We start from the raw sequence: 25422 nt of genomic DNA, 5'->3' as shown, positions 1-25422 counted from the left end.
TTCGTTCACATAAAGTCAGAAAAAAACAACATATGAATCCAAACTAACATGTATTTATACTAAAGTAATACAACGACTACAAAAGATTTAGAAGTGAGTAGTTTTTCGAGATTTACGATTATACTGTATTTACATGCAAATAATTTACAAATCATGCATTATTGCAGACACTGGAACTTTGAATTTATATATATATATATACACACACACACACACACACACACACACACACACACACACACTGTGTGCGTGTGTGCCTTGTGCTGCATTAAAAAGGTACATTCTCAGAAATCCTGCAGTACATTTGTATAAGGGAGTGTAAGGTGAACTCCTCTAAGCTATGTCTTAAGCCTGCTCTAGACAGTCCTTCAGTACATTGCTCTTAATCTTTTCATTTGCCTTGGTGTTTGCTTCATTTCAGTAGCTCAACTTTAAAACTACAATGACATGTCAAGGCCATTACCTTGTATTATCGTATTGTATCAAGGCTTTGGAGATCCAGGCCGTGCATACCGAAAGTATCTAAACAAACAGTCCACACAGCATGGCATTTTTGTGAAAGAAATAAAAAAAGGTCTGTGTCCCAGGTCAAACACTTAGTTTTAAAGAATATGTTATCAACCAGTTTAAATACCGTAAGAACAAGTACTGAAGTCAGAACAACATGTAAAAAGGGAAGAACAGAAACTAGGAATGCGCGTCATCTTGTGGCCATGAAAGGAAATGCACGTGGAGGAGCTCTATTCATATACTGTACCATTGCGTCATTGCTGTTGTGTTGTTGAAATGAGTTTAAACGAACTTCTTCGGGTTGCTAGAGCAGTGAAATCGGGAGGGAAGTTACTGATAAAACCTGCGGAGTGTGTAGAACGGATTCTCAGAGCTCCCGGTTTTTCAGAACACATCCCAGGAGCTTGCCTTATGCAAAAGACTAGTGCCTAGGCAATATTGCCAAGGTATGTACGAATACTGTTGAGTCAATACCGCATAACAAAATCGCGACACACTGACTGGATCATGCGTGAGAATGCGTGGCAGTTTCAGGCAATGTGCAGCTTCGGTTCTGTGCATGTATTAGTTCATCTGCAACGCATGCATTTACATTTTGTTTTCCTAGCTCAAGAATTATTGGGACTTATATCAGCAGAACTCCTGTGACTGTTGGCAAAATACTATACCAATATATTTAAGGGAACCCTTGTTTATGCGCATTTATCTTCTAGAAAGAAGTATTTCCGTATCCAGAAATCAGCAGCGAAGAGCTATATGAACTCAACTCATTGAAGATGGTAAGCATTTTTTTTTTTTGCATCGGTATAGATTGTGGGCATAGAACATGTTATTAATACACGGATTCACACTTGTATAACTGTTTAAATATGTATTGTAAATCAACTGGAGAAAAAAAAACAGTCTGTTAGAGCATACTAGTTGTGTTAAGAGGACAGACGTGTATAATGAACCACTACTGTATCACTTTAGACCTCTAATCTCCCTCCTCCCCTTATTCAAGAAAACCAGAACATATTAAGATACAGTCATATTCATAGTCATTTGTTATTAATAGTTTAGATATGGGATTTGTTGTGCTTTGCAGGGGACTGGGGCTCTCCAAAATGCGCGCCTGGGAGAGATCATATCATTGGATGCCGCGATCGACGTCACTTTAGCTGCTCATCCAGCCATTGGATTGAAGGTAATTTTATTGTTAACATATTTTCTTAAATATAAAAAAGCTTCCCTGAAGATGCAAGAATGAATCGTGTTCATTTATCTCAAGAAAGCAAAAGCCATGGCTCTGGATACAGTACTGTAGGACAAGAGATTTTCATTGCATGCAATGGTTTTTTTTTAAAGAGTTTACTTCTACTGGGAATGTATAACTCTGCCAGAACACCAACATGCTGTAAAAGGTACAGTAATCAGTGATGTTGTTAACACATTTTCCATATTTCTAATAACAGCATGATTGAGCAACTAGAAGATCTAGCAGATGGGAACAGAAGGAATTTTGCACCCCTATGTTGAACTGTAAATTAATATTTCACACATTAAACACATTTCGCATTAAAATAACTCGTTTCCTGTGTCTAGGGAATCCTTATTGCAGGTAACGAAGAGCAGAAACTAAAGTACCTGCCCAAGCTCTCCTCCGGGGAGGATGTTGCTGCCTTCTGTCTCACTGAGCCCGCAAGGTAGAGCCTGATCCCTTCTTTCAGTGTCACCTGAATGAAAGGGATTGAGAGAAATATATCCATGCAAGTTCTCCGTGACATTAGCTTTCCTCCTGGGGAAATATTAATGCTCTAACAACTTCTGTGTGATCCCAAAATAGTAGCGTAGGTTTCTGACGTATGTTAAATACGGGAATGGACCAAAGAAAAAACACCTATACCATTCCAGTTACAGTTATATAGTGCCCTTCACTTACATAGGCATCCCAGGACACAAAAGTAGTTCCTACAGAACTAGATCTGTTATGACTGCTGCTGTCCTAAGAAAAGCAGCAAGAAACAAAGTAGAACTTTTATTATGGACTGGACTGTCTCCCACACATTAAAATAAAATCCTTAACACATTCTGTAATATAACTGCAGCTCTGTTACACTTCCAGTTGTGATCACATGACAGCTGATAGCAGGTGCCCAGTGAGCAGATGCTTCTCTGTCTAATGCTTCACACGGAGCTGTCTAGAAAATTGTCAATTTGAGTCCTTCTGGAGAACAGATTCTGGTGCAGATTTCCCCTCCAACTTCTCTGAAGAAACTACTGGTGGCCACTGAAGAACCTTTTGACAGCGTTATGGCAGGTGCTTTCCAGCTTTTCTTTGTACTCCAACCAGTGAAGAATAAAAACAATCCAAGGCTGGGTAAAACTGAAAGTTTCTCAGGCAATATGTAAACTACTGACCTTGAGTAACAAATGTTACAATACAGTATGCAATCAAATGCACTTGTTATACTCGGATAATACTGTGGGTTAAATGCTTTAGGTCAGTTGTATTGAACTATGGCCCTCAACTACATTTGTATCCATATTGCATATATAGGGTTGTTTTTTCAGTATGGTGTGTTGATAAAATCTGCATTTTTCTTCTTTATTTTAGTATTATAATAAAGACTTGTAGTTCTACAGTGGCATCTAGACCAGAGCAACTCCAAGCAAAGATGGGAAGCACTTTTTACTCAACATCTCAAAAGGTAAAGTACAAGTTATGTAAAGTAATGACCAGCATCACCTAGTTGACGGTTTGGAAAGTTGTTTGGAAAGTTGTTTTTTTAAATAGGTTTTTAAAAAAGAAAGTTGCTCAGATTTATAAATAGTTTTCTCTTGATTAAGTGCCCACAGCAAGATTAACCAGGAACATCTGAAATAAGCCAGAATAAATTGCACTTTATAAAACAGGTTGTGCAATTATAAAGTGACGCTTGCTTCATTCAACAAAGCAGTTAATAAGTTAGTAGCCATTACCAACATTTTATAGAAAATTAAGCCCTTAGTTCGTTAGTTCACTCACAGTGCTGGTTTATTTCCAACCAATCTCCTGTTAACATACAAGAACTGTTCCAGATGGAAGGTCTACACAAATTCTTCAAAACTGCATTCCACATCAGGTACAATCCACAGGTGTTTCTTCAGTTTCTGCAATGCAGCAAAGACGAAACTTTGGCAGAATAGAAGACTGACGTTCCCAAAATGTAAATCCCCATTAATGGCAGAAGAGCGCCTTTGCAAATTTAAGAACACACAAAAAAATTCAGAACTTTTATTTGTAGTGAAAAGAACAGAGTGAAACTGAGGGTTTCAATTTGTAGCAGCTGGGTGTGTCATGTGACCTTGTTATGGCAACCTGATTCAATTAACCGAAATAAAAAAGAATTAAAAGAATTACCCAGTCTGTTACTGATCAATGTCAATGTGCTGTATCAGTTTCAGCAGTCAGAAAAAAAGAAAAAAAAAACATTTTCTAGATATCTGGTGGTGTTTTTTTCTCCAGTAACTAGATTGAACAATGTAAGCTGCTTGTTGTCTTCTTTCTCCATTGGGATTTTAGGAATGTAATGACAGCAGTCTTCCACTAGGTGTCCTGTTGATTCACTTGAATGATGCTTGTTAGCCATTTGACTGGCTGGGAATGGTCAGGCTAACAAGCTCTTTGTGTTGAAGTGCAGATGGATTGCATTTATTTGTGGGCTTTGCAAATTGGGTAAACGTAATTGCGGAAGTAGCAATTTTATTGACTTTTTCATTTCTTAGACTTTAACTTGGAATACTGCAATCTATTTGCTATATTTAAAAGCAATATTTACAGCATATAATGTGGTCACTCCTAAATACATTTAAGTTTGTATTCCTTTATTATTATTATTATTATTATTATTATTATTATTATTATTATAACTACAGTTTAAAATTTGTGTTAAACTTATATTTGACAGTTGTTTCCAAATAAATTAACAAAAACAATAAAAAAAAAAGTCATAATGCAAATCTATACATGATAATATACTGCAACCTTTGTATTTCAATATTATTTCCATGCATGGTTATTGAATTTGGAAATTGTTTTTATTTTTAGATTTGTATATCCAATGGTGGTATTGCAGATCTATTTGATGAATCCATTTGTAGTTTCAAGCTTCTCGTCAAAGTGTGTAATTTCCTGTTTCAGCCTATGAAGTTCATTTTGAAAATACTCCTGTGCCGATAGAAAATGTAATTGGAGAAGTAAGAGGTGGATTTAAGGTAAGTGATAAAACATTAGTGAAGGGCCAATTGTGCAAAATCAGCTTCTGAACATTAACGACCAAGACCCTCCCCATTTTAATCTTTGGAAATGATTCTACTTGTGCATAGCGTGTGTGAACAAATACACAGTGATCCATTGAAACAAAACAATCATTGTATGTCATTCAATTTCACTAAGCATCAGTATTCAGATTAATACTGTATGTAGATTTATCTTGAGTCTTATCTTATTTATCTTGAATTTTATTTGGAGAAGAGATGCTGTACTGGTTTCCAAACACTACAGTAGCTTTGATAGCACAGCAAAGAGTTATTTTACTGACAGGCTGTCATTGCACTCTCTGTCTTTCTCCAGGTTGCCATGAATATCCTCAACAGTGGCAGGTTTAGTATGGGCAGTGCGTCTGCAGGAATGATTAAGAAGCTCATAGGTAAGAGGAGTGGTTTGAAGTAACCTGCTTTAGCTTTGTCCAACTAGGATGTGGTCATTTTTCATGCGAATTATCCAATTCTTTGTGGGCTGTTCAGTTAAAAGTCACACTTTATTTTGTTGATTTGCCGAAGGAACATGATACCACTAAATAGCAAACCGCAGCACTAAAAACAACTTGTTTTGATAAGTGTGTGCAACTCCCTGCCAAAACCAGTTAGCTGAAGTGACCAGTATGCCTGTGGAAACGCCCTGTTGGATTGGGATTGCTTTGATCAAAATATAGAGATGAAAGACAGTGTTTTCTGTAGCATGTACAGTAGTTATTACCAGTGGCTTTGAAGACTAACATCATTAGTTGAACAGAAAATCACTGAAATCCACTTTTTTCCTGTCACATCACACTCTTTAATAACATATTCTGTCATGACTCATGTTTTGTTTGACCTACTTTTTGGTAATGGCACCTGTGATGTGTTTTGTGTGACAATTTTATTTATACATTTTTTTAAACTATTATTTTTGCCTATTTTAATGTTTCTGCCTAGCAATAAAAAAAAAAAAAATTCTTAACCAGAATAAATAAATAAACCAATAAAAATGACATACCAGTATGTGGTTCAATTATCTTGCTTCAGGAAAAAAAACTGTTTCCAATTACTGAAAGAATTCAGGTGTATAGAGATTAAATCTTCTACCAGAACATTTATTAGTATTATGATTATTTTCCGTAGATCTTACGGCAGAGTACGCTGGTACATGAAAGCAATTCAATAAGAGCCTTGCCGAGTTCGGAATGATTCAGGTATTGGATATTGGGTTTCTGCCTCAGAGCAAGAACTGGCCCTTCAGTGCTGGATCACTGAACAGAAATCACAACCATCTTGTGATTTGAAAGATATTTTGCTAGTGCACTGGTTCTAAAACTTACATAAATACTATGCTAGTCAAAAAGTTGCCAAAGTAAGACACACAAAAAAGTAGTGTAGGATGTGAAAACTGAGTTCGTAGCAGTATTTTGGTAAAGAAAGTTGTATAATGATAATTACACCATATATCTGTTTTGGGTTGCTAAATCATAAATTGTGCTTTTAATGTATTCTTTTGTTGTTTAATTCAAAAACTATAATAAAATAAAAAAAAGATCCCAGTAGATGTTTGATGTATTGGGAGGTAGTCAGAGAATAATTCAGCTGTCAGCATCTCCACCGTAACCTTAAGCAGGACGAGAAAACCTTACAGCTGGTACGCATTTTGTGATAATGCCAATAATTCTAATGAGAAACAGACTGATCTAGCTGATCTTTTTTTAAAACCCCAAGCTTTAACAGACATGCGTTTACAGTGCCTCGTTTCAGGGTTCAGTTGGTAAGCCCTTCCAGTTAAAGGTCCAACACTCTAGCAATAATGCACAAAGACTAGCCGAAATGAGTGGTAATGTGGACAAAACAAATAAAAATTCCTGGATGATGACAAATGTCACTTAATACAGAAGATGTAAATATGACAGTTTACTAATCTCCCTTGACAAAACCTGTGTATTGCTCAGTTGTTCTGCGTTTCAGATTTTCAGCTCTGAGGGTGCCTGGGTTTGCGTCAGTGTGGCACTGCAGGTTCTTGGGAGAATTGGGGTGCATAAAAGATTACCCCTATGAGCGTTACCTTAGGGACTGTAGCATTCTGCCCATTTATGAGGTACTATTTAATTCCCTGTTTGTTTTCTTAAGTAACTGATATTACAGAATTTCTCCGATATATAATTATTCGATTTTGGAATTGTTTTGTGTTAAGGCTGGTTCATATTCGTCAGAAAAAAAAACAAAAGCAATGTAGGAATCTGTTAAACATTCTCGCATATATTAATGTGGCATGATTCTGCAAAACCATCTGCTCTTTTTAATGGGAGAGATGTCAAAGGCGATATAATAATCTCAAGGTTAATTAAATTTTAATTACCGGTAATTAACACTGAATAGTTGATCATTAATAGCTCATTAAGATCACATATTTCATTTTCTAATCATCCACTCTATATCATGGATTTGATCATTAGCAAGACGTTTTCATTTGTATTACATCCTTTGGGTTGTTTCATCAGTTTGTTATAAATTATATGCACTTTCATATTGGCTGTTGAACACCTTCTAATTGAGAGAATTGAGACCTCATAATTTTGCTGGTCAGCATACATTTCATGTGCATTTTAATATTTCAGGGACATGAAAGGTAATTTGGGAGTCGTTTGGAGATGTTGGGAAAGAGGCTGCGTGACTGTAAACAAGAAAGTTGATTTTGGGCTGACAGACAAAGATGATGTAGCTTGATGGTAAAAAAAAAAAACAATAAATAAATGACATACCAGTATTTATATACTGGTGTATTTGTTTAGTAGCTCATGGACAATTTTTTAAATGAAAAATGGTAACAAAATAAAACATAATACATTAGGTTTGCAGGATACTGGTATAAACTATTGAAAAATATTGCTTCATTTTTCAGGAAAATAGTAAGAAATTTGAAGAAAATGTTTATTCTTTTGGAATAACAGTGGAAAGCTTACTTTACAGATTTGGCAAAGTAATAGTTTACTAATCTTCATTTATAACCAACAATTCTACATTTGACTTAATACAGTTGCCATATTGTGGTCACAAAACCTCCGTTAAGTTCCATGCCTGGGTTGTCCAATAAAAATAACTGTTTCGCTGCTATAATGTTTTAACGTTTACAAATCTACTTTATGCCTTTTTATTATCAATGGCTGACAAAAGTTCCCATTGCACAAGGTGACAAACTACAGCATTGTGACCAAACTGCTATACATTAAGCATACGTTGAACTGATCTTTTCACCTTTCACTATCACTAGGTGGTGGTGTTTTTTTTTTCCTTTTACAAAGAGTCATAGAGATTATACACTGTAGCTTGTTTTAATACATGTCCTAGAGATTAATCAATGTTGCATCATTTTAGGCAGAACAGATAATCTGTGTTTGAACTGGACTGGTATGCTCCGGTGTAAACACCAAACAAGGCCTAAACTGGGACTATCACTAGTTTCCTTAGCAACTTCCACAATAAACAGCTTAGCCAAATCATTTGGGATACATTTACAAGCCCCTGTTACCCAGTGAAGATGATGTAATAGCATCTGCTTGACAGCTGGGGTTTTTTTGCCAGTAAAGTTCTATACAGTATGTTTTTTTTGTTTGTTTTCTTTTTGCCTTAATGAATACCATTTTACTTGGAAAATAATAAACATCTTAGAAGTGGTGCTGGTTCTTAACATACTTGCTTTGTGTAATTTTTTCAATCTGTCGTGTATTAATGGCTTTTGGGATTTAACAGCTGAGAATAACAAGACTTGTTTATTTTAACGTATGCATGAACTAGCCTATTAGAAAAGTAGATGACTCTAAAGGGATAAAACATTTTAATTTAAAGCAGAGTTAATGCAACATAGACCATGTATGTCAGTAACAAGTACAGAGTGGCAAAGATTAATAACACATAGGTCACCCTGACCTCCAGTCAATATATCTTTTTTTTAAAAACCCAAGAACTAGCTGGTTCTAAAAAGAGTGGCAGATATTGTTATTAACCTGTACGCCATGACTGCTGTTCTCTCCAGAGCAATCCACTCCATTAGCGTTGGCTTACGCAGTCATGACCATGAGGTAAGCTTCACAAGTGTGTCAAAGATCACAGCGGGCACTGCGTGTGTTTAGTAAATATACATCACACACCAACCCTTGGCATTTTGTTATGTGGAATACAATTCTGCTGAAGGATATTGTAAACTGCTATGAATAGCAGTATAATCACATACAGTAGTAGATTTTAAATTGGGGCTATTGCACCTACATATACTGCAGGGATAACAGTACTGTACAATACTACTGTAATGAAAGCAAGGTCTTTCTCAAGTGCCAACTCAACACATCCTGGCTTTTTTGTGACTGCCATTGATGTTATCACCTGACTAATCTGGGTAAGAGGAAACATTTCCCCACCATTAACAGCAAATCATTTGGTTCCTGGCAATCTGAACAAGTCAACCAGATTAAAGTAATAATTCCAAACAATATTGATTATGATCTAGTTTCCTTTGTGGAAATTGCTTACTAACCTCACAAGTGAGAGAACCCTGATGCATAACAGTTTAGCCTCTCGGTTGGATTTTATCTGCCTTTTTTTGTTTTCTTTACTGAAGCAAAAGCGCATTTTCATATGTGTTGCTATGCAGAGTACAACACACTCCAAATAAGAAATATTTGTTTCCCTCAAAAACATTACTTTGCGGAAGATAATCTAGCCACCTGCTGATTAACCGATGTGACATATGGTTACACTTTCTTCCTTTTGAAACATGTACACATACTGCTTATAATGTATTACAAAGACACTGGGCTATATTGTTTAAGGTGTATATTGTTAACAGATGGCTTTTGCTGGAGCTAGATTGTAAAATATTGCTTCTTTTGTCAAATGTGAGCTACAGCCAGCTTAAGTAAAAACAGTTAATTGATCTAGTATGTTTGGCAAAAATGCTAAAGAATGTTCTTTAGTACCATGTCTCTAATAATGACAAATATCTAAATTATGAAAGCAAAAGATGTTATCAAGATCATGAAGTGCTTTTGAAAATGTCAGACCAATTTTACAATGAACAAGCATATAGAATTTATGAAAGTTTTATGAAAGAAAGATTCTCAACTGTAGTAGATTTAATTGTATGCTCGCAGGTTTTTAATTTTTAACCCTTCCGTGCTGTTTTTAGGTCCCGATTACAAATGCTTTCTGCGCTGAAGCCTATTTCCAGAACAACTACCTCATGGCTCAGCTGGAAAAGAGTAAGTGGAACATAGAATATTCACCAAAACATTGATTCACAAATATTCTGATAAAGAGATCCATCAACCACGTATCCCAAGATTCTCCTGAATAAGTGGTTGATGCAACCACTTAATCTGTGGTGCTGTAAAACAACAGTTGTGGCTTATCCCAGCAGGTACTAGTTGATCAAATCAACCCTTATTATCAACTAGTTAAAGCTTTACTGCTGAATTTATGACTGAGCTGCTTTGAGATCTACCTCTTGTTCTCTTTCAGATTCCCCTAAAAACAATGATGATGGCATAAAGAAGATTGCCATGCAGGTGCTGGAAAAGCGGGCTTATGCGTGTTCTCATCCACTTAACAGAACTTTATGAAGATCCTGTTCATAGGGTGAAGGAGAAAAATCTGCATGGGTAAAAACATGTTACTGTTTTATTTGCCCAGGATTAATAATAAGAATAACAATTAAGAATAATAAAACAGTTTGTAAATAATTGCATTTTTAAATACTGTAATAAAAAATAAAAATTATAATATATATATATATATATATATATATATATATATATATATATATATATATATATATATATATATATATATATATATATATATAATAGTTTACTTCTTATTTACACTTAAGCTACTGAACCCTGGAGGCAAGAGCCCAGCCTGGTAAGTCTCTGACTGGTAGAAGTTATTGGAGCCCCGTACGATTTTCCACCGAGTGCTCCCTGTGGGTCCCAACCGAGATCAGAAACAGAGCAAGTGAAACAATTTAGAGCTATTACTATTGTACTGTCTCTCAAAGTTACTACAATGATTTTGATTTAGTTCATTTATAATGCCATTGCTTTTCTATTAATATTGTGATACTACTTCCATGTAATCCTCAGAGAGAAGACATGCCTGTTTTATGGGCAAATACTGTGTTTTCATTGTAAGGTGTAATTAATCATTAGAATATACAGCTTTATATATATATATATATATATATATATATATATATATATATATATATATATACACACACACACACACACTAATCTGTTTGAAGTATTTGCTTATTTGATATCTTAAAGCATTACAGAACAATTACTGAAATGTGTTAAGCAAAAAAGCTAATTTCTTTGTGAAAAACAGCATTTTGGTTTAAGTGTATTTGTCCACTTGAATAAAAGTTTGATTAACCTAGACAATATGCACTGAAACTGTGCTATCGTTTCTTGCCTCTGTCGTGTTTTTTATTGGCTGGGGTCTCGCTGCAGCTGTGTCAGTTGGAGGTTTGTCCTGTTGAAACAGGGTCGTCTTAGTCTCCTCTTCAGTGAGCGGCTGAGTTGCACGCTTATAGAGATATTGGTGCTCGTTGCAATAGGCCCTGAGAAAAAGGTTGAAAAAAAATAAAGTCTGAATCCCACAACTGAATCCAAAAGGTCTGTAAGATGTTGCTATTACACACAGCCATTCCCCACCTTAAACCCCCTGAAAACAAACCAGTAGTAACAGAACTGTTCCATATGCAAAGAAAAAAAAAGTAAAAAAGAAACAACCACCACCAATTTAAGAGGATACAGTTGAATCAAATACTTATTTTCTATATTGCATTTCATTAAACTGTCATAATATAAGGAAAACATGTTAAATGAAATCTGCTCTTTGTTCCATATTGTAGCAAGGGACTATGTTGGCTTCCCAGTTCAGGCTGTGCTGATCGTGTAAACCCAGAGTAAACCCAAGGGTAAGCTCCACAGGACCAGCTGATTCAGAGCCATATGGACGCTGAATCACTGATAGCACAGGAATGGGCTGGAAATGACAGAAAGCAGTAATAAGTAAACAAAACAATGAGAGAAAAAAAAAAAGCTTGCAGCCAGCAGTTCTGAAATGTGAAACCTCAACAGGCTTTTCAGATGCTGCTTGGATTACAGAAAACATACTTAATTTTACCAGGAAATACTCCTTTCCAAATAACTTTTTTTTTTTTTAGTACTAAAATGGTTAAACGTGAAAAGGGTGAGAAGTTTACATTGAAAAAAACATTATCTCCACACTGCTGTACCAATATAGCCTGACCCAGGACTTCAGCGACCACCCTGTAAGAGTTTGGGAAGGACGTTTCACAGACTGGCTGCAATGGTGATAATTTGAACTTGGCTTTTTTAATGCCCTTTAAATTATGTTAACAGATGTAGCAGGACGATGTTAAGGAACAGTTTTGCCCATGGTCAAGGAATTGCCAACCATTATGCTGGCTGCACATACTAGTATAATAGTAGGATGCAATAGGGTAATCTGTTGGTTTAGCTCTGTATTTATCTGCACAAGTGTTCTAATAAACAAATGGAATGGCTTGTAAAGTGACAATGAAGTTTTGGCTTCAGGCAACAATTCTTGTGCACAGGATTTTTTTATTTTATTTTTTAAAATTGAGAAAATGTGTACTGAGCTTAAAAAAACACTCAGTCCTGCTCAGCAAATACCAGTACTTGCTCACATGATGACAAGATTCTGCTGACTCTTCTAAACACCTCACACAGCCTGAGTAATTACAGGACTTTCTCATGGTTTTGGTCACGTATTTGCTTTGCTCTTTCTGCACTCAGCCATGGTTATCTTTTATATGTTAAATCAAACAGATTTTCTTTTACATCAAGTTTGATTGACGTTCAACGTTTGGGCCCGTAGGCCTGCCATTTAAATGCACAAAGGGCTCTAACAATGGAAATCTGCACAATAGGGATTAAACTGAGTTAGTCCAGACCACTCGTAATGTTTTTAGCTCTATGCTTATCCTTGAATACTATGGGATTTTAAGTTTTAGTACTGTTTGGATTTCTTTATTTAGTTTGGATGTTTATTTTTATTTTTAAAGACATTACTCCTGGCCTGGGATTAGTCAAGAGGATTACAACACACAGTACAGGTATTATAACTTGCTGTGATGTCTTGCAAAAGCACCAGGTCATAGAAACTCCCCAAGGACTCCAACCTGATAATTCCTTGCCACAACTCCTTTGCTCCAACTGACACAATATCTTGAAATTTTAACTGGTAAACATGGTTAAAGGTTTGACAACAGCATGGGAAAAAAGGATATTCAATTACTATGTAAATTGTAATTAATAAAACCAATACATTTCAGAAAGAAGACATCCACTTAGTAGTAGGAAAATAACAACTTATTGGTTGCGAAAGATATGCCTGATGGCACATGAACAACTGGCAAACAGTTATGCCCGGCATGAACATGATAACCGATGGATAAAGAACACATTCACATTACAATTTGGCCCATGGCCTTATCCATTGGATCTCGATAGCCGCTCCTATGCTGGCTGAGCTAGATGAATGCAATACAGTGATTAAGAATGACTCGGCCAGCGGACAGGACAAGTGGCACTTATGGCCACCTTCCCCCTAGACAAGGCACGCTGCAGGGTGGAGGCAGGGAGGAGGAGGACCAAACAAAGAAACGAGAGGGGTTTGTGGGCAGAGAGACCTAGTTAAACTGGTAACGTATGGGATTGATAGGTGGAGTCTCCTTTCAGAAAGACAACAAGTTTCCAATTCTGTAATCACATCTACAGCATCTTGCCATAGTACCTATTAATACTTTTAAAAATACTGACACTGTTTTTTGTTTTTTTGTTTTTTGCATAACCTATTTATTACAGATGCACACAAACGGTTACCTTCAGGACCATTCCCGGATTCCTGAGGGTGTGCTTCTTTGGCTTATCCTTCAGCAGTCCTTACAGCCTGTCCAGTTTTGCTCCATTTGTGCGTCGCTCAGACTCTGCAGAACGCCTGTAGAATTTCATACTACCATCAGTTATGACTTTGTTCAGCCAATTGATGTGTTGTTTCCCGGCATATGCAAGCTGCTCATCCTGCAAAGTATCTCCTGAAAGTGATGCATAAAAAAAATACAATACATAAATGTGATGTACAAGTAATGCGATTCACCTGTTGAATGTTAAAAAAAACACTAAAAGTTGACTGTAATCATAAAGCGACAGTAAAAAAAAAAGCTAAGAGGCTTTTGCATTTAAACATGGTGACACTGCTGTAATAACCCTCCATGCAAAAATACAAATAAAATAATTCTACAGAATGTAATTAAAATACAATACATGGGGAACAAAAATGCCTTATCGATAATGTTGAGTTCTTGAGCAACCCTACCTGCCTAGTATATTGTGATTGGATGTCTGGTACCAAAGAAGAGAGGGGGCTTCTTGTACAGCTCTACATCAACATGCCGTTTGCTCCACTCCCATTTGTCCCAGAGCAAGGTGGGTGCACAAGTGTTGGCATGCAGGATGTTTTCTACCCAAGGCTAAGAAGAGGTCATGTTTAAGACATTACCAATATAAAATGGCATGCTTTATAGACAGATCCAGCAGACTTTATACCGGTAACAATGGAATAACAGTAAGTGAAGTATCATGGGTTTAAGCTGAGCAGAGATCACATGGTACAAAGTTGAAGGAAATGCACTACAGTGTAAATAAAACTAAAATAATAAAACTGCATGGATGTTTTCCACAGTTTTTTTTATTTCTTTTTTTTTTATTATTTTGCTTATAAAACAGTGTACACTCAAGCAATACTCCCTGTCTGCATCTGGGCGCGTTTACAATATTTGTGTGGGGTTTTTTTGTTTGTTTGTTTTTTTGTTTTTTTTTCTGTGTGACTAAAAAAATGATGAAAAAGTGTTTTGAACAGTGTTCTGCATTACTTCAGTTTCAAACATGGGTGGTTTTCTGATAACATAACTTATGATGCTTTACATCCATAAATCAATTTTCAAAGTTGGACATGAATTTATTTGAGTCCCATCTTTTAATTAAATCATATTCTAAAAATATTAGGGTTATAATAACCAACAATCCTCAAGCAATAAACACAATTGTTTCAACAGACTTTAAAAGGGTACTTAAATTATAGGATAACTAGATTACATAAACAATTAAATAGCTTCAGTATAATATTTCAGAATTATCAATCATTCTGAATTAGTTATGTCACATTATGTGTTACTTGATCCCCATCAGTGCTCTAACCTTTTCATATGCTGGCACCCTGGGAACAAAACTGCTGTAAAACTCTATCCCTTTGCATAAATACTCAGGAATTCCCATAAAGTAACATTCCTTTTTTGCAAAGACTTTTGTGAAACCAAATATCGATCGGTCCTGGTAACCGTATAGGACGGGCTGACAGTACCTTTTTCAGCTTCCCTGCACGTGCTTCAGAAGGTCGTTTCTCATGCTCGTTACACTCAATGCTGCTCTTGAATCCTGGGTATGTGAAGCCATTCCAAGTACACCAGGCAGCCTTTGATCTGGCGGCAGCCTCTTTCACTTCATGCTCAAAATCTACGGGACTCACTGTGGCTGATTGGTACTCCTGGCAATATGTGAACCTCTTTGATGGCTCCTAGTTGAAAAAAAATACATATATTTACAATTACAAATTATATCTTATTCAGGGCACTCACACACAAGTATGGAGTGTATTTACACCAGCTTTCATGATTTTTTTATTTTTATTTTCTTTCACAGAGCAACATATCTAATTGTAATTTTGGTGCTGACATAAAAAATGTATGGAGCTCATTTTATTTATTTATTTTTTTAAATTATAAATCACAGATATAAAGAGTTTAAAACAGTTTAATGTCTAGTCTAAAATAATTTTTAAAAAAAGTTTAAAGTTTCCAGAGTAGGAACAGCTACAATTGTATCAGGCTTTGATCTTTGTAACTCCTTGCTAGCTTGATGCACACAATGGATATTATCCTGCAACAGAAAGCAATGCTTCATTTCACTAAAAACAGAAAGCTGTATCATAGGAGGAAGGTTCACTATGAAGATGTTAAATGTGAGAAAGTCGATTATATAGCTCTGTAAACGATGACGTGATATTTAAAAGAAGTTAGAGAGAGCAAATAAGGAAACATAATGAACATGATAGGACAGGAGTAGCTACAGCTGTCTGTCATTCTCAACAACTGCAGTAACCTTCTCTCTCCACTCTTGACAAACCATTAAATGTTCACACTTTAATACAGTTTACTAATGCTGTCATTATTCATAGTGTAAGATTCCTGACTATGCGCTGGCATGGTGAGAAGAATGCACAGGGCTGTTTGAACAGTGTCTTTTACAACTGAACCAATATATCATGTGGGTCCCTGACTGTAGCATGACATGCACAATTAGAGATCAATACACAAATATAAGAACCACAGTATTATTGCTTGAAGATCAGGCAAGTACTGGACATATGACCCCTTTGCATTCCAGCAATGAGACATGAAGTCTGAGACATTAAAACAGAATATACAGAACACGTCTGCCTTAAACGTACATTATGCACTAAAAATAATGGGTTTTTTTCTGTAAATATTGCCAAGAAGTTTAATTGTTAAAACCTACCTGAATGAAGTTTCTGCCTCAAGCATTATATTAATTTTCTGTTTCCATTCCACATACTTTTCATTATAATTATCTAATGGGTTAAGTTGAGTGGTTGACTTGAAGTCCAGAGGTGACAGTTCTACAGTGGACTGGTTTGATGTTAGCTTGAAGTCATTCATTGTATCCAAACTTGCTTTTCTTAGTGGAATACCAAACTCTTGGCTCATACTCAGAATCATCTCAGATGATGGGAACAGATTGTAGTGTGTCACATCTTTAAGCTTTTTTAATTTGCAAATCAAATCCAATCTAAAAGAAATAATGTACATAATATTCACATGAATAAAAAAATGCAAAGAACAGAAACATATATACACTAGAGCACATTTCACCTAGAAGAAAAAAAAATACATATGAAAAACAAAGTGCTAAATATACAAACCAAGTTTCACAATACGTAAAGCTTTTCTCTAGATGTACAGTATAAAAACGGCACTTGTCTGTGCTGATGTACATGTAGGTCCCTCAATATGCAGTGAGGCAAATAAATATGTTTTTCAGCATGTATTTATGAATCTCATACTTGAACAAATAATTAGATGACTGCATAAACAATGAGTGTACTATCTGAATTGTTTGAATTTCTGTAGTATAATATTTCAATAATACACAGTAAAATGTGTCTTTGATTTGTAACTTCAAAAGAGGAAACAAAGTCATATGGAATGTTTTATAGATGTTCAGTAGATGTACCAAAAATAACAGCCCAAAGTGTTTTTGCATTAAGGATAAATATATTTTACTGAGGCATGCTTATTCCATTTCAGTTGAGGAATGTTCCCAATAAAGCATCTGCATTATTGACTTACCACAATAAATCCGACAGTAATTATTTTGATTTGTAGGTAAACGGGGGGAAGTTATAATTTCAAAGAAATCTGCCATGCTGATATTAATTTACATGCACTGTCTGAAATCAACCAACCTCTACTCTGTGATGCAAGTGATTTACAAAGATGGTCACATTCTATCACATCAAATAGAACTGAGGGATGGGTTTACAGCCAGGTTTGTTTCCAAACCACATGGTAGAATAAGAGTAATAAAAATACAATAAGAGAAGATACAAACGTTGATGTCATGTCATCTATCTAGCTATCTATCTATCTGTCTGTCAGGCTGTCTATCTATCTTTTAAACTTAACTGTTTTAATGTTTAAGCTTGAAATGCTTTTCTAGAAAAACTACCTTTAGTTCCTGAATAGGAACAGGGCGTGTTGGCGAACATGTGCAAGACTCTATTTTGATAACAAGAGGGTTCAATTCTTGTTTTAGCTCCTCCGAAATGAGAGGCTGTTCAATAGAAACAGTACAAAAGCCACCCAGGATTGCAGGAGATAAACTAAACAGGCAATCTGTCACTGATTTATTTCCTGAAAAAAAGGTCCATTATTTAAATTTGACTTTACTAATATATAATATAATATAATATAATATAATATAATATATCTATCTATCTATCTATCTATCTATCTATCTGTATATATGGAAGTTGTTAAATAAAACTGCACTGAATGAGTTAATGTTTATGTTTGGGTGACATAAAAGGATAGTGCTTAACAATGTAACTATTTTGTTCCCTGATTAACGTCTGTATTTGTCATAACATATTTTGATTTGTCTGGCTCTGATTTATGAGTTTGGAGCTGCATTTCACAAGAAAAGCTTCTCAACAAGGTCACCCACTGTGACAGTGAGTGAAAACACATCAAAAGAAGGCAGTGAAGTAGACTGGCTAAATCTGGTGCCAGTCTGTAGACAATTAGAACATTTTCCAGCACTAACCCCCCACCCCCAAACATCAAAGTCTTGCAGCCAGGACCAGCCTCTACATGAGCATTGTTAAACCTTCTTATAAAAGGCAGGAGGATTTAGGAAGTGGAGCATATGTTGTTCATTTGTTGCAGGATGTGCTGTTCTGCTGGGACATTTGTTACGATAGAAATCAAGAGTTTCAAATCAGACCACTACTTCTTGCTATAATGTTTCAAAATAATATCTGCAATTTAAAAAATACAGATTTAGAAAAAATAACACTGGACTCTTGATGGAGTACCCCAAGTTTTTTATTTATTTATTTATTTATTTTTAAATACTAGTGGCATAAAATAAGGACGCCCCTGTGCGAATAATTAAATGCTTTTCCTGTTTGTCAACCACTAAATATATTTAGCTTCAACACCAGAATAATTCTTAAGACAATCCCTCCTGACATGGACAGTGCTGCTTGTGTTCCTCTGCGCAAATACTTGTTTCTGCCTGAAACTGGTACCTTTTGTTTAACTGGAACTGTACCTGAAGTACCTGAAACTGTTAAACAACACAACAAATCCACAACTATCCTGTTTTGTTGGTTTGTTTTTTGAAACCTTGCCTAACCACATTTCTGACCATGAACAACCTCAAGAATTATTTATTTGAAAAATGTTGCTCGTTTTAGGATTTTTAAGGCGGTCTCAGAAAAGCTATTTGTGTCATGAAAACTAATACCTACCTTTCTTAAGATTATATATATATATATATATATATATATATATATATATATATATATATATATATATATATATATATATATATATTTACTAAGCTTGCTAGTAAAACCGCTGCCACTTGGACAGTAGAGCGAGCCATTAGAGAGTGGTTCAAATCTCATTACCACCAAGCTGCTGATATTGGGTACGGAACCACAGAGAGCTCTGCACTGGCCTTTGCGGTCCCAAGAAGTTAAGGAGGGAAATCCGCTAATTAGGTTCAGCAGTGAGGCAATATTTGAATTGGGCAAAAAAAAATGGGGGGGGTAAAGTACAAAATTTTAGACATTGTATGATTTTAACTCCATATTGCTATGAGTCAAGCATGGTGCAAAACTTCAAAAACACATTGTATTTGAAAAATAACCAAAGAAGCTTGCATAAGAAGCTGCTTCCCCACAGCTACTGTCTTATTATGTGTGTATGTCAATCGACTCCACAAGGTAGCATATCAAAACTTAGTTTCAAGATTAATGCTTTATAGTGTATGAACCTGCCACGGTATATCCACCATTATCATTAGAGATATAGTTGAAAAAAAAATACTATATCTAACAAATTTAAATCATTTTCACACACTCATTCTGTGACCTCAAGCAAGTCACTTAAACTCTTTGTGCTCTGTGTTTCGGGTTGGATGTTGTTGTAAGTGACTCTTCAACTGATGCATAGTTCACATACCCTAGTCTCATATCTTGTAAAGTGATACAAAAAGAAAAAAAAACTGTTTGAATAACAACTGTACCACCATATAAAGTGCAGGAGCTACATTACATTTTTACTAGCTATACTCTAGCTAGTATCACTGATGTCATGTAAACAAGCATTACAAAATTAAGCCATGTGCAAGTCAGTGTGATTTAAAAATCCAAACTTAGTGCTGACAGGATGTAAAATAATTTTCCCTTAGGTTGTAGGAGTCAACATCAGCTGTTTTAAATTATGTGTGGAAAGCAAAAGTTTCACCAGAACTGTTTGTTGTTTCACTCAGAAACACCATAATCCCACTCGTCTTTTGCACACTACTTACATGCAATCTTTTAGTTACAGGGACCCTAAATTATGGAATGATTTGTCCATTTCTGTAAGGGAAGCACCAAACAATTGCAGCTTTTTAAATAAGACTGAAGATACATTTTTATAATTATCTTTTTTTATCTTAAAATTATTGTTTTCTTTTACCGTCTATTGTTTAATTGTTTTATTGATCTTGTTTTTATTTCCTTCTGTTTTATCTATGTATTTATGCATTTACTCTCCTGCTCATGTATTTTCATTTACTGTGATTATTGTATTCTTGCTTGTATTTTCTGTTTTAGCCATGTAAAGCACTTTGAGGCATTGCTTTTATGAAAGGTGCTATATTAAATAAAGGTTGATTGATTAATTGATTGATTGATGCAATACTTCAGTTTCTTTCAGTAATTATTTCATTCTTTGCCACATAACAGTGAGATAATCAACATAAGAATTAAACTGGTTCTTTGTTTTTATTTGTTTTACATGATACAATATTTCCAGATGCATGAATAAAAAAATTGTTTTTTGTTAGATTCAGATATAAATTTTTCATCATCCGATTAAATGAACAAATATATTGGGAATTAAACAAAAATTCAGAGTTTGGAGAAGCTTAATTGGATGAACCAATAATTTTACTTACGTTAATAATAATAATTTTTTATTTGTATTATTCTATATTAGCATCAGATGCTTAACATCCCTGCAGCCTCTTAAACAGTTCTTACACATTCCTTCTCTCTCAGTGCACAGTATAGATATATTTCCTGTCATTACAAAACTAATTTTTAGTTGCAATGATCTTGCTGTCAGCCAGCAATGTGTGCTCTCAGTTAAATAAAGAAAAATACAAACAGTACAACAGTACATTTTAAACTAACTCAAAGTATAGAGGGAATGATCACAATTAGCACTTTCTTAAACCAAGTGTTAGACACCTGAGTTACTTCTTACAGTATTTAAACAGATACAGGTAATTTACTATTCCACACACAAGAAACACTGATAACTGTGCATTCAATTTGAACCCAATATCTGAAAAAAAAAAACACAGTCCATGACATGGGATGCAAAATGCATACTGAGAACCTAAACATCTGGTAGAGTTATCAAGTTAGAGGTCAAAGTTGAGTTGCCCTGCAATGTGAGTGTAATCATGTCAAATTCAGTACAAACAGATGGCTGTAATTATGACCAGTGAATTGAGCCTAGTTCAAGTGCAGCAGTGATTTCTCTAGTTGTAAACAGTGAACATTCCTGACTTCTGTGGTGAAGTGTCCTCTGCATCTGAAGCAACAGATAAAGCAGTCTGCATACCAGTAAGGGAAGAGGCAATGCCAACTTCTCCTGTAAAAAAAAAATACAGAAAAGAGAACTGACTGCTACACTGTTTATGAAGTACACCTAACAAAGCAGGACTTACATTGGTTGGAAATAACAAGAAGTATTACAGACAACATAATAGAGATGCTGGCAAACAAGACTCAGATCAGGGGAAAAGTTAGTGAAGATCAATAGGTAAGTAGTTCAAATTGGAAAGGAAAAAAGCTGGTCTTTATGAAGCTCAAAAGCACATACCTGGTACATTTTGAAAGGAATTTACTTCATCCTTCTCCAGAAAGTTAAGGAGTGATACACAGCACTTGTAATGTACCGTAAATATTCTCCAATAACTGAAATTCAAGACTTGTTATAGTGTACCCTAATAGCATGGCTGTTTGGTCTGGTCATTATCAAGTATATCTACCTTGTAAGTGACACAATTTTATTTTTAAAGCAACATCCAGTAAACAGCTTCCTTGCTATGTGCAGACCTCAGAATAATAATGTGACTTGAACAAGTTTTAAACATGACAGTACAAAACTATTGTAGTGATAAGCAGTAATTTCTAGCTTCTTAAACAAAGGTTTCACTTTTTATTTTATTTTCATTACATATAAATGTACATAGTTTAAAGGCCTAGCAATCATATAATGTGCTCAATATGATAATCTCATACAGTTTTGAATTGCAAACCCCCAGCTGATTCTGACTATCAGATCCTGACAATGATTAACAGATTAGTATAATACAGATTAATCTATTATGCATTGTTTTTTACTGTATATCATGTATTATGCATTTCTCTGTATTTAAAGTATTATGTATTTTCTTGTAAAATGCTTTGTGATGGTGGTCCACTATGAAAGGCGCCATACAAAATAAAGACTGATTGATTGATTGATTGAGTAATTGATTGATTGGATTGTGATGTAGCCTAGTGCCTGAAGTACTTGGCTTTCAGAAATCAAACACTCTCAGAGAAAATAGATATTTAAGTTTCCAAAGCTAATTGTACAACAGTAATACTATAGCAAATACTATATATCAGGGCAACTACCGAGCAAGAGCACAGAGCCCAACAGCAGCAATATATCCTTGTAAAACTAAACCACAATTGACATTTATACAGATTATAAAAATATAATTAAGAATGCACATGTGAAGTGTCCAAAGAGTAACAAATCATTAATTTCAGTTCACTGATCTAGTAAGGCCTTCCTTGGCTAAACCGACAAACCTTTGGGCCACACTTGGACTAGAAGAACGCATTTCCAATATCGATGTTCAAAGAACACACTCACCCATGTTCTCAGGGTCCTCTCCATTTGTTCTCTGTGGTAGTCTGAAGGCTTTGGGTTGGTCACACCTGGCCTTTGCAGACAATCTGTCTTTAGTGTCCCACATCTTGAAGTCTATTTTTATTGACTTTAATCTCCATTGACTGGCCCAGGAAAGCCACGTCTGGTTTCCTTCATGCCATGGTTTTACAACCTGAACAGAAAATGCAGCAAAGGAAAGCAAGGTACATATAAAATACTGCAAATACTGCCCTACAATGAATGTAGGTCTTTTGTATTGACAGCTATTAGGGGAAGAGGTTTATTAACATTTTTCATGTACATTTCTTATAAGGACATATCATAAAAAGTCTACAATTATAAAAAAAAAAAAGTGTAATGTTTACATATACAAATGTGTGAAATTTGTATGCCATGACTACAAGCATTTTGTTTTTTTCTAGAACACCAAAATAACCATTTCATGAATAAATCTGCAAATAGCTTAATTTCAAAAGGAACTCTGAATTGGCTGAAATACTATCCTTCAAGGCAGTAACTCAAAACGGTCCCTTTCTTCAATGTTTTAAACTATTTATAAAGAGATAAAGAGCTAGCATGACTCCAGTTGTGTGTTGTTGTCAACAGTGAAAGGGGAGAAGATACAACACTATCCTATAATGCACACGTCTAATCACACTGCTAATTAAGTGCCACTAAGACTCATTGCAGTTCATTAAGTATTTGTATTTGAATTGCGCTATCAATTGATACTGATGCAGATTTGAATTTACATTGTGTTTCCCCAATGAATTTCAAGTAGTCCATTTTAAACCATATACAAAACAAATACTTCCTAAAATAATATGGTAGCTAAGTTGTCTTATACTTAAAACACTGGTCTGACATAAAAACAAGGACTATGTCTGACAAAAATGGGATAATTTAGCATTAGCATACATTTAGCTATATTTTTTATATAAAACTGCTGTATAAGGGGTATAACAGAAATATACTGTAAATACTATTTAGACTTTGGAATTGAGGAACATTAATAGAAAAGGTTTAAGTCTCCAACAAATGTAAACAGAAATCTTCGTAATAACACACAGCTGCAGGAAGGATGTTAATCCACTGCAAACATTACGATTGGAGTTTCTCTGATCCTGCTCATAAGAAACTTCAAAACAAGACTTTTGCTTCAGTAAGCTCAAGTAATTATTTAAAGACATGCACAAATGTATACTTGACAACCAAGAGGTTAAACATATGTTTGATCTGTGCCTTTTCTCTCTTATAACTAAATGCTTTCCAAACAAGATGGGTATTGGAGCAATCACAGATAATAATCTCCTTATGGAGATTATTAACAAGATTAACAAGATTTTAAATTCATATTAATATGCAGTGCTAAAAAAATCTGCACCAAAAAAAAAGTTTTACTGCACAAAAGTTTTGCCAGGGACAATCGTTCAGGTGTATTTTGCTCAGACTTTTCTGTGGTTTTTGTCCAAGAAACAACTAAAAACCTTGCAGATTTGTATTTTATTTATTTATTTTTTTTACCTTAGTTTCATTCTCTGTGAAAGTATTTGCAGCCATGCCATACATCACTATGTCCACTTTCATTGGCTCGGGGTCATTCCATGTGGTAGTAACTCTGAGCTTTGGGAGCTTCAGCTGTGTTACTGGATTTCTTTTTTCCCCTTGTTTTACTGCATTGTTTTCACTCTTCGTGCCCTGAGGAGACATGACATTTATCTTATTTTCATATGCAGCTTCAGTCATGAAATAGTTGTCTAGTAAAACATACGTTTTATTTCTGGCAAGAGAGACATCTAGCAGGTCAAGACACCAGAAAACAGGAAACTATCACCTTGGGTTAGAGGGAGCGCTGTAACTCAGCATGGCCATCACTTGTCTTGCACAGCTCTTTCAGTTATATTCCTTTCAGAATCAGTAGTGCAAACTTTTTTTAAAATTAAATTTAAATAAACAGGTGGTATAATGATTAACAATCAATTTAAATATATATATATATATATATATATATATATATATATATATATATATATATATATATATATATATATATAATATTATAGTGCCTCATACCTTTAGGAATTGCTATTGCAAAAGACACTACAAGTAACAGCATGACATGGGCCGGATGGTTCATTCATTGTTTGTATGGAACTCTCTGTCACTTGTGTTTGGATTTGTGACGTGGACTCGGACTGTGGAGGTGCTGGACTTCCACAGCTCCCTCCTCGCTGCCTTAAAATGAAACCTTCCCCTCAGTCTCTCGCCCCCCGGCATCTGTAGCTACCCCACAGATGGCCCCGACATCTGTAGCTACCCCACTGTCATACCCTATGGGAGAATGTAATTCCAGAGAAGCTCCGGTGTTAAAGCTCTCAGACAGCAGCGGGTTTTCTGCATCACTAGACTCCATTTACAATACAGGTTCCTTAGACAGCAGCTGTAGCTTCTGGTGTAAAAGATAGAATAACAGATAGGGAGAAGCCCTGGATAATCTGGAACGTAAAACACAGATTTACATATTACATTTTTAAAGAATTTAAAGAATCTTTAATTATGAAAAATCATTCTTTACAAACTACATTTTTTGACAGGATGTGAACACCTTCTGTTTGTTATATTTTCTTTCTTGACTAAGATTGAATGTTGTTTGTTATGAATTCGTCCAGTCAAGGCTGCGTACAGTGCCTACCTTTCCCTATTCAAACAGGTGAGCTGAATTGTTG

At 35.2% G+C, this 25422-nt stretch overlaps 1 long non-coding RNA gene across 2 annotated transcripts; it reads left to right on the top strand.

Moving 5' to 3' along the window:
* Positions 1-1602: 1602 nt before the first annotated feature.
* On the top strand, positions 1603-10457 carry LOC121328532. Of its 2 annotated transcripts, XR_005951695.1 has the most exons (6): positions 1603-2809; positions 3107-3200; positions 4673-4746; positions 5105-5180; positions 9959-10031; positions 10291-10457. It is a non-coding gene; the product is annotated as an uncharacterized LOC121328532 (long non-coding RNA). The 2 variants fall into 2 exon arrangements; XR_005951694.1 differs by having other exon boundaries at positions 1603-3200.
* Positions 10458-25422: the final 14965 nt, after the last annotated feature.

This window comes from Polyodon spathula, chromosome 16 (genome assembly GCF_017654505.1).
Source record: "Polyodon spathula isolate WHYD16114869_AA chromosome 16, ASM1765450v1, whole genome shotgun sequence".
Taxonomy (NCBI): Eukaryota; Metazoa; Chordata; class Actinopteri; order Acipenseriformes; family Polyodontidae; genus Polyodon; species Polyodon spathula.
The sequence above is the reverse complement of the archived record's forward strand: the minus strand, read 5'-3'. Positions and strand labels throughout refer to the sequence as shown.